Here is an 8,975-nt window from a genome sequence, read left to right on the forward strand (position 1 = left end):
ACACGCCAATTTTCCTCATTGTTTCGTCGATTTTTAACGTTTCTTAAATACATTTACTTGATATTTACAACTTTAAATGCTGAATAAGGTAAATATTTTCCATATATGCTAAATTTGTCGTTTGTGTCTGTTTTCGAAGTTTCCCAGTCACACTGAAACCTCAATCTTCACTCACGGAGATGGTCTCGGGGCTACTTTCGCTTTAAATATTTTGGAGAATTAAATTAATTAAAGTTTTTTAGTTGAGATAAAAAAGTCAGTGTCACGAGCGGGATTCGAACCCACGACCTTCGGCTTGAAATTCCGGTACTCTACCACTTGAGCTATCGTGACTTCGATCCACCCGGGCACTAACCTTCTATCTCAACCCCACTTTTGAATTTTCCATCCTTTTTGCCATTTTATCTCAACTAAAAAACCTTAATTAATTGAATGATATTAATTGATCAAGAGGACCACGAAAAATAGTGAATTTTGGAGAATTTTATGATAAGGTTGGAAGTGATAACTATCGCAATAGTGCGGGTTTTGATGAGCTTGTATAAACGGCATGGGCAGGTCTTAATGAATAGTAGGATTTGAAGCATAATAGAATTATAATTTGTCGGAGAATTGAATGGAAACTTTGGGAACTGGAATCCTTTATTGAGAACTTTGTTTACGTTGTATGATTTTGATCATGAGTCAAGTAGTCTTTTTAATAACGTCGGTTGTTTCTTGTCTTTTCAGTTTTGTGTGGGTTTTCAAGTCAGTTATCCATGGAAAGTCCAAGATTACGCACAAGGTTAGTGTTAGACATTGGGGCTCCATTTATACTCACTGGAGAACGGATACTTTTGCGCAGGGTGAAATTTATATGTATATGTGGTGTTTAGTGACCGTTAGCCAATTATTATTTGAAGAACGTGAGATGCGATCTGGTGTGACGTAGGTTTTCGAAAAAACATTTTCTTTATCGTACCAACGTTTCGATCTTTATTGAGCTCATCTTCAGGGCTCAAAGTGTTTGTTTTTTGTGTAGATGTGTCATTCTTGTGTGTCCTGTTGAGAGTGGCGTATAACAACTGAACAAAAAATAAACTTGAGCCCTGAAGATGATCTCAATAAAGATCGAAACATGTGTGAAATGTGTAGTGTTTAGTGACCGTTAGCCATTGATTATTTGGAGATCGTGAGGTGCGGTCTGGTGTGACGTAGGCTTTAGAAAAACATTTTCTTTATCGTGCCAACGTTTCCATCTTTATTGAGATCATCTTCAGGGCTCAAAGTGTTTGTTTACTGAGTAGATGTGTCATTCTTGTGTGTCCTGTTGAGAGTGGCGTCCAACAACTGAACAAAAAAAAAACACTTTGAGCCCTGAAGATGATCTGAATAAAGATCAAAACGTGTGTGAATGTGTAGTGTTTAGTGACCGTTAGCCAGTGATTATTTGGCGATCGTGAAGTACGGTCTGGTGTGACGTAGGTTGTAGAAAAATATTTTCTTTATTATGCCAACGTTTCGATCTTTATTGAGATCATCAGGGCTCAATAAAGATCGAAACGTTGGCATAATAAAGAAAATGTTTTTCTAAAACCTATGTCACATCACACCGCATCTCATGAACTTCAAATAGTCTTTATCTGTATGCTTTTCGTCAGGTTTATTTTCATTCTCCACTTTGTGCATCATACTGTTAATTTATTCACGTGTTGTTGTAAATGATGAACGTCTATGGAGGAGCCTTGGTCGCGTGTAAGGATGTATACGTTGAAATGTTAGAATGGATAGGAATATCTGAAGTGAATATTGAAAATAGAAATGGGCTAAGTGTGCTTCTCTGAGGAACACCCGCACTCCTCCTCCGAAATGAGAATTTTACGGACTTTGCCGAGTCCGTCATATATGATCTCAGTATATGATAGTATCAGGGAGGATGTTCCTCACTTTCGAAAGCTAACCCCTGGCCAGACTCGATGAAGCTTTTGGAAGAGGTAGTATAGACTTTTCTCAGTCTCTTGTTTCTGTCAATATGAATAAAACTAAATAGATTAAAATTTAAGGATTGTGCGTTAATTTTGTCCATCAGTGTGACTTTTGACAAATGAAAAAAGACGCCAAGTACTGACAAATGTATTAGAAAACACAGACAACAAGCATTTTTTAGAGATGTCATAGTATGTATATCTAAACGAGGGATGAATCATGTTTGTTGCAACATATTTTCAATATAATAATTATAGCATCTTTTACTAGGAGTAAACCGTAGAAGATAGATTTATTTAATGTATTTGTAATTTATTCCTGAATAATTTATTATACGGAGCAAAAGATTTATTACGTTGAAAAGTAAGATCAATAATAAAGTGATCTGTAGGAATGGGAATTGGAACGTTTGTTATTCACTTCGGGAAAAGCCTACGGAAAGCTCCGCTGGAACTTCCGAGCAAACAGCTTTCCAGAAAAGTTCTCTCAGGCGTAGGCACTTGATGAGCCGAATGGTATCAATTTCTGCAATGCGGGTTGAGGTTCTTTCACTTGGAAGAAGTGCGAAAGACATTACACGACTACGGCGACAAAGTAATTTTGATTTTGCTAAAAAAACAATCTATTCATTTCACACTGAAAAAAGTACGCTCGTTTTTGTTGTTTATTTCAAACTCAAATCTATTAATTACAACATACTTACTTTAATGTAAACCAAATCAAACGGGATCAGAAATTGACGTGTTGCCATATAAAATATTTAATTATAGTGGCTTGAAAAAAAAATCACCAACACACTGAAAAATCATTTAGTGATAGATTCAAATTTAACTAACAATTTAATTAATTAATCTTTATGTAAGGTATTGGTTGAGATAAAAAAGTCAGTGTCACGAGCGGGATTCGAACCCACGACCTTCGGCTAAATACGCCGCTGCTCTAACCACTTGAACTTGAAGTGACTTGACTTCAAGTGGCTAGAACAGGGGCGTATTGAGCCGAAGCTTCGAAAGGTTCGAATCCCGCTCGGACACAAACTTTTTCATTTCAACCAATACCTTAAGTAAAAAGATTAATTAATTAAAAAAGTAATTTGGTCGATCATACCACTAAATATAATGGATTTAATAAGTAAAACAAAGTATATCTTCACTAACAGCTCTCCGTGGCCACTTCATATGTCGCTGAGAATCGAATCCTGATTATACGACATTTGAAAAGGTTGAGATTAAAAGTTGGTGTCCGAGTTTACAACGCCCATCTCAGCCGAAGGTCGTGGGTTCGAATCCTGCTCGTGACACTGACTTTTCTTATCTCAACCAATACCTTACATAAAGATTAATTAATTGAAAGATGTTATTTGGTCAATCAGACCACGAAATCTAATGAATTTAACAATTTAATCTTAATCACTTTCTCTTTTTCCCCCAGTCTAACTTTTTCCAATTTTTTTTACCTTTTTTCTTTTTTTCTCTATCTCTTTTTTATGTTCTCTACTCTGTCTCTTTCCTCTCTTTTTTCACTTCCTCTTTTCTCTCTTTTTCTTTATTTTTATTATTCTCTATTATTTCTCGCTCTCTCACTCCTTTCACCTCTTTCTTTCACTTTCTTTTTCTCTCACTTTTCTCAATTTCCTGTATCTGCCTCTCGCCCTCCTTCAATATTAATAAATCTAAATACGTTAAATTTTAAGGGTGGTTCGATTATTTTGTACATCAGAATAGATTTTTGGGTATTTTTCTCCATCCAAGGTAGTATGGAAGCCTGGTCATAAATCATTAAACTAATGAGCTAAAACATAGCTAATCGCTCTTTTCATATATTAATCATTTTCCACGCCACCACCAATCTTTGCATCCAATTATCATTGAATCAGCCTGATCGATCATCTGTTCTTTTACCGGCTTTAAACGAAAGCTGATATATTGTATTTCTAAAAATTTTCAACTCAGCAAACAACATTCAATTTTTTATTTTGTCGCAATCTGCAAGTATTATAAAACACCATAAATGCAATAATAAAAAAATATTTAATCCATACAAAATCTTTAATATCGAAATCTCTTCCGGCTTTATTATTATTGACATTATTGATTATTAATTCGTATAATCAAATTTCTTGAGTTCGTTATCACAATTGCCATTGTTAATTGTCTACAAAGAGGTCCGTGATTTCTTCGTGTTGCATTAATGCAATCTCTAATGAGAATTTAACAGCAGGGTGCTTTGGGGCATTAAAGATGTCTGGTATAATTAAGGGAATTTGTCGAAATTCTCCATTATTCCAACCCCGTCAATTCACCTCTCAGGCTAATTAGGCTGTAGCTTGATTATCCGAAATATTCAAAAGCCATGTTGTCACGAGGGAAGAAGAAATATTTAACGGAGGTTGTTTTAGAAAGAAATTTCAACGGATTCATCGTTATTTTTATATTGCTCAACTGAAAAAATTAAATACTTGTTTACAAATGGAAATAAGTGTTATGCAACTACTCATTTATTCGTACAATCATACACGTGCAACTTCACACAATATAATCATTCGACACTTTCGCTTGATGCATATTTAAAGATCAATTTTAAATACATAAATGAATTAAAAAGAAATAGTATGGTTTTCTTTTTTTTCTACCTAGTTGTGACTTACACCACTACTCCATATTACTGACTTCACTTTCTTTAAGAAATATTTGAATATTTGCTTGTATATTATTTTTTGATTGTTACTACTTCTCACTTTATCTCACACTCCCTCCTGCCTTCTCATTTTCTCTCATTAATTTTTTCTAGATCTCTTCTCTTTCCTTCAGAAGGTTTTCTGCCCCTTTTTATTCCATTTTCTCGCTCAAACTCTCTCTCTCCCTCCATGTCACTATACTCCCTCTCCTTCTCTTTCATTATACTCTCCCTCTTTCTCTCTATCTCTCTCACCCCTGTCTTCAAGTTTTTGCCCCTTGATTTGTCCTTTACTAGATTTCTTCTCTCTCTCACACCCTCTCTCTCTCAGATTGTTTTCTGTCTTTTTTTATTTCACTCTCTCTCCCTTTGTGCTTCTCATTTTATTCTCTCTTTCTCTTTATCTCTCTCTCCTGTCTTCTCGTTTTCTATCCTTGATTTGTCTTTTTTCTAGATTTCTTCTCTCTCACACACACTCTCTCTCTCTCAGATTGTTTTTGCCTCTTTATTACACACTCTTGCTCAAACTCAACAAGAGAGAGAGAGAGAGAGAGAGAGAGAGAGAGAGAGTAAAGGTAGAGGGAGATAGATAGTAATAAAGATAAATAGATATAAAGATAGATAGATAGAGAGAGAGAGAGAGCGAGAGAGAGAGAGAGAGAGAGAGAGAGAGAGAGAGAGAGAGTNGTTTATAAAATTCTCTCTCTCTCTCTCTCTCTCTCTCTCTCTCTCTCTCTCTTTGTCTCTATCTCTTGTTTTATATATGTATCTCGTATTTAACAATGATCAGATTTGACCTCGATGTTTCAAAATTTAAATTCATAGCTGCTAAAAAATTCATCATCTCTTAAAAATGAGCCGAGCTGTGAGCCACGAAAAAGAGCCAATTTATTTCACTGAGAGAATAGATTTGATCCGTTTCTTGAAAAGAAAAAAGAAAATTATTTGATATTTATAGTAAATAACAAATAAATGTAATAAAAAAAAAGAGACCCTACTAAATGCTTTTAAAAAGGAATATGTAAGCGTCATCAAACAGTTGTCTAAAAAATGAAATAATTGTTTTGTTTCGTTATACCAATTTTCTATGCACAGAATCTGAGGTTTTTGTATCATACAAAATTCACCGCAGGTAAATTATTATTACACGATGACGTTTCACCAAATTGAGAACGATCTGTTTACTTTATTTTATACATTAATTGGGCAAACGATTTACTTAGTCCTTAACGAGAGCCGGATACAAACAACCTGTACAAGATTCAAAAATTGAAAATCCCCCAGATGTGAAAACACCACGTGAAAATTCGTGAAATATAAAAGCAATGAAAAATTCCCAACTAGTTGAAAAAAAGAAAAAACAAACACACATACTCACAAGGTGTTAAGTTGACCGCGTTTGGTTATTAACGAGGGGAGGCTATGAAACAATAAATGATAGATAATAGTTTATTTATCTTTTTTTAACATACAGATTACAACATGACACTTTTTTATACACGTTAGAAGTGCGCAAGTAACTACAACCTTAACAATGTATTCATTTTCAAAATACACAAATAGAATGAATAAATAGTATAAATAAATAGAATAAATACATGGAATAATTAATTTTTTAGATAATAAATAAATGTGCACATATATTCACAAAAATATTGGTGATTACGTATATACGCACATGACCATGTACCTATACAGTAAGAATAAATAAATAATTAAATAGATAAATAAATGTAACGTTTGTGGAGATATGTTCAAATGTACATTTATCTATACTCTAAGAATAGAAAATAATTAAATAGATAAATAAATGTAACGTATGTTGAGATATGTATGTTCAAATGTACACGTATCTATACTCTAAGAATAAATAAATAATTAAATAGATAATTAAATTTAACGAGAGTTAAGACAATATTGCTCGGGGGCCTTTCTCCATAATAACTGTGGTCACGACCTTTTGGGAGTCCGCGGCGAACTTCGAAAAAAAAAAAAAAATTAAAAAATGAAAATAAACCTAGAATGAATAAATAAAATTAAAAACTAACAATGCGTACTGCAAACGAAAGTTTTTATTTTGCAGCAGCAGTCATTGTGCTCACCACAGACATGCTTTAGCTATGAAACAGATGCCAGCCTCTTTTAAGAAAGTTTTGGATGAGTCTGTTTAAATTATTAGTTATATCAAATGGCAGCCATTGAAGTGAAAACTTCTCACAATAGAACCTGACGATATGGGAAGCTTTCATCGTTCCCTGTCTCTTCACGCAGAAGTGAGGTGGCATCTCTCTTTTCCAGGAATTACGTTCTGATGTTTTATCTCTCTCTGGTTATAGACCACAATGTCAAATTGGCCAACGTTTTCAATGACGAAAAATGACAATGTATATTGTTGTATTAAAAATAATGAGATGTCTTTATTAAGTTTCGATGCTAATGATAAAGATCGCACCTTCGAAAGAAAAATCTATTCTTGGGTTGAATCTGTTGAGAAGGAAAAAGTGGAGGGTTTTCCTGGGTTAAGTAATTTTTTAAAAGAAAAACTGGATCTTGGAAACGGCAAGTTGATTGATGAAATGTGTCAACACCTTTGATGTTTGGTCTTTTGAGCACTACCTCCCAAAATCCGAGATACAATGTTACATCAAAGCGGTGGTCACACCGTTTTCAGTTCCGACAAAGCCAATTAGTCTAACTTCAAGTGAATGCGAACGTTTGATAGATGTTACTTCAGACTCCACTTTGAAATCTATTGTCGAGTTCGACAGGATTAGTAACTTTTTGACTGGAAAATAAAAAAATTTTAACCGTTCAAGAAGCAAAACTTGTTCTTCCATTTGCCACAACTTATCTATTCCATATTTTCTAACTATACAGGTTGATTTTGACTGTTTGCTGCAGGAATGTGTCGTACGCTATTTTATCCGTAAAATTTTCACTTCCCTTCTTTCACCCCTAACTACATGATCTACCTTGAGACCTCAGTTGAAATCTTGTTTCAATTTACATACTTCCTATGACTGCTTGGTCCTTAACTTCCCTCACCAACGCCTTCCCAGGAATACGCTGGAAATCTAAGATATAAAATTTTTTGGTTTTCTGCCTGGAATACCTTGTCTCGACAATTTCAGCTCAAATTTTCCCTGGACAATTATAAAAAGTGGCCAGTTTTACACTCAAAATTGATCAACAATATCTATACCTCCACGCAGTGAAATGTCTACTTCATGTTCAAAATTCCTCCAGGTTTTTGCTATATAAGGATCTTAATATAAATCCACCATTCTTGAACCTAGCGCAAAGTTCTAAAATTCCATTCCGCTACCTCGCTGGTTTTTCAAAGTTAGGCGCGAGTTACTTTACGTGAATTATAATCCCAAAAAGACAACAAGTTCAGATAAGTGCTCTTTCTGCAACAGGCATGCTCGAGAATATTGTTTTCACTTTTTAGTAGAATGCCCAGTTTTGACGGAATTCAAAGTACGGCATATAGGCGTACAAAAGAGTACTTAATCTCTTTATTAAATAACCCCGAGTGCTTAAAATTTACGTTGGAATTATTATTTATAGAGGGTGACTGGCGATAAGCGTAGAAAATTTCAGGAGTTCCTTCTCCTCATATGTAACAAAAACCTCCCCTGTCCAAAGGTCAACGGTAGTAATTTCAAGTTTGTTTTATTTTAAATAAACAAATCTCCTGTAAGGAATATCAGTTTGCATAGACCAACAGTGCACATGTTCCGATATTTTTCTTCTTCTTGGCAATATGTGCACAGGGTTTTTTCCGTTGCTCCGAGTCTATACTGCAGTACCCAGTTAGCTGTACTTACATTCAAGTCCTAACACGTTCTGGTTTAGTAGTTCAGCTGTTAGTTTCTGCAATGGTCCTTTGTTGACTTTTCTGGGTTTTCCAGTCCTGGGGTACAGTCATATTGAACCGAGGACATATCCCTATTGTCTCATAGATCTAAGTTTTTTTGGCAGTTTGTTATGCTGAAAAAAAGCGCAAAACGGATATAGTGTTATAAACAAGGGTTCGCAATAGCAGAGGTCATTTCAACTTTCAGGGTGGCCCATTTGTAAGTACGTCGGGTTCGAATGCTGTGCTGCTGGATTCGAACCCGGCACCTTTATCTTACAGTGATTAGCGCCGTGTCAACGCCTAAACCGGTGCGGCCACTGACGCCACCCAAGGGGTAATTTGATGGACTGGTCATGGTAGTTGCCGTTAGTACCATCTGGCTGTCCGACTTGCCATTCTTTTGTTGGTAGTACTCAGCCTTTCATCTCCCAGGTATTTGGCTCAATAGCCACAATATCTGCCTTAAGGACTG

At 35.1% G+C, this 8,975-nt stretch overlaps 1 non-coding gene across 1 annotated transcript; it reads right to left on the reverse strand.

Moving 5' to 3' along the window:
- Positions 1-260: 260 nt before the first annotated feature.
- Positions 261-333, reverse strand: Trnae-uuc. Its single transcript has one exon. It is a non-coding gene; the product is annotated as a tRNA-Glu (tRNA).
- Between the last annotated feature and the right edge of the window lie 8,642 nt (positions 334-8,975).

The sequence above is a fragment of the Cimex lectularius genome, unplaced genomic scaffold (genome assembly GCF_000648675.2).
Source record: "Cimex lectularius strain Harlan isolate CLEC.00 unplaced genomic scaffold, Clec_2.1 scaffold210, whole genome shotgun sequence".
NCBI classification, from domain to species: domain Eukaryota; kingdom Metazoa; phylum Arthropoda; class Insecta; order Hemiptera; family Cimicidae; genus Cimex; species Cimex lectularius.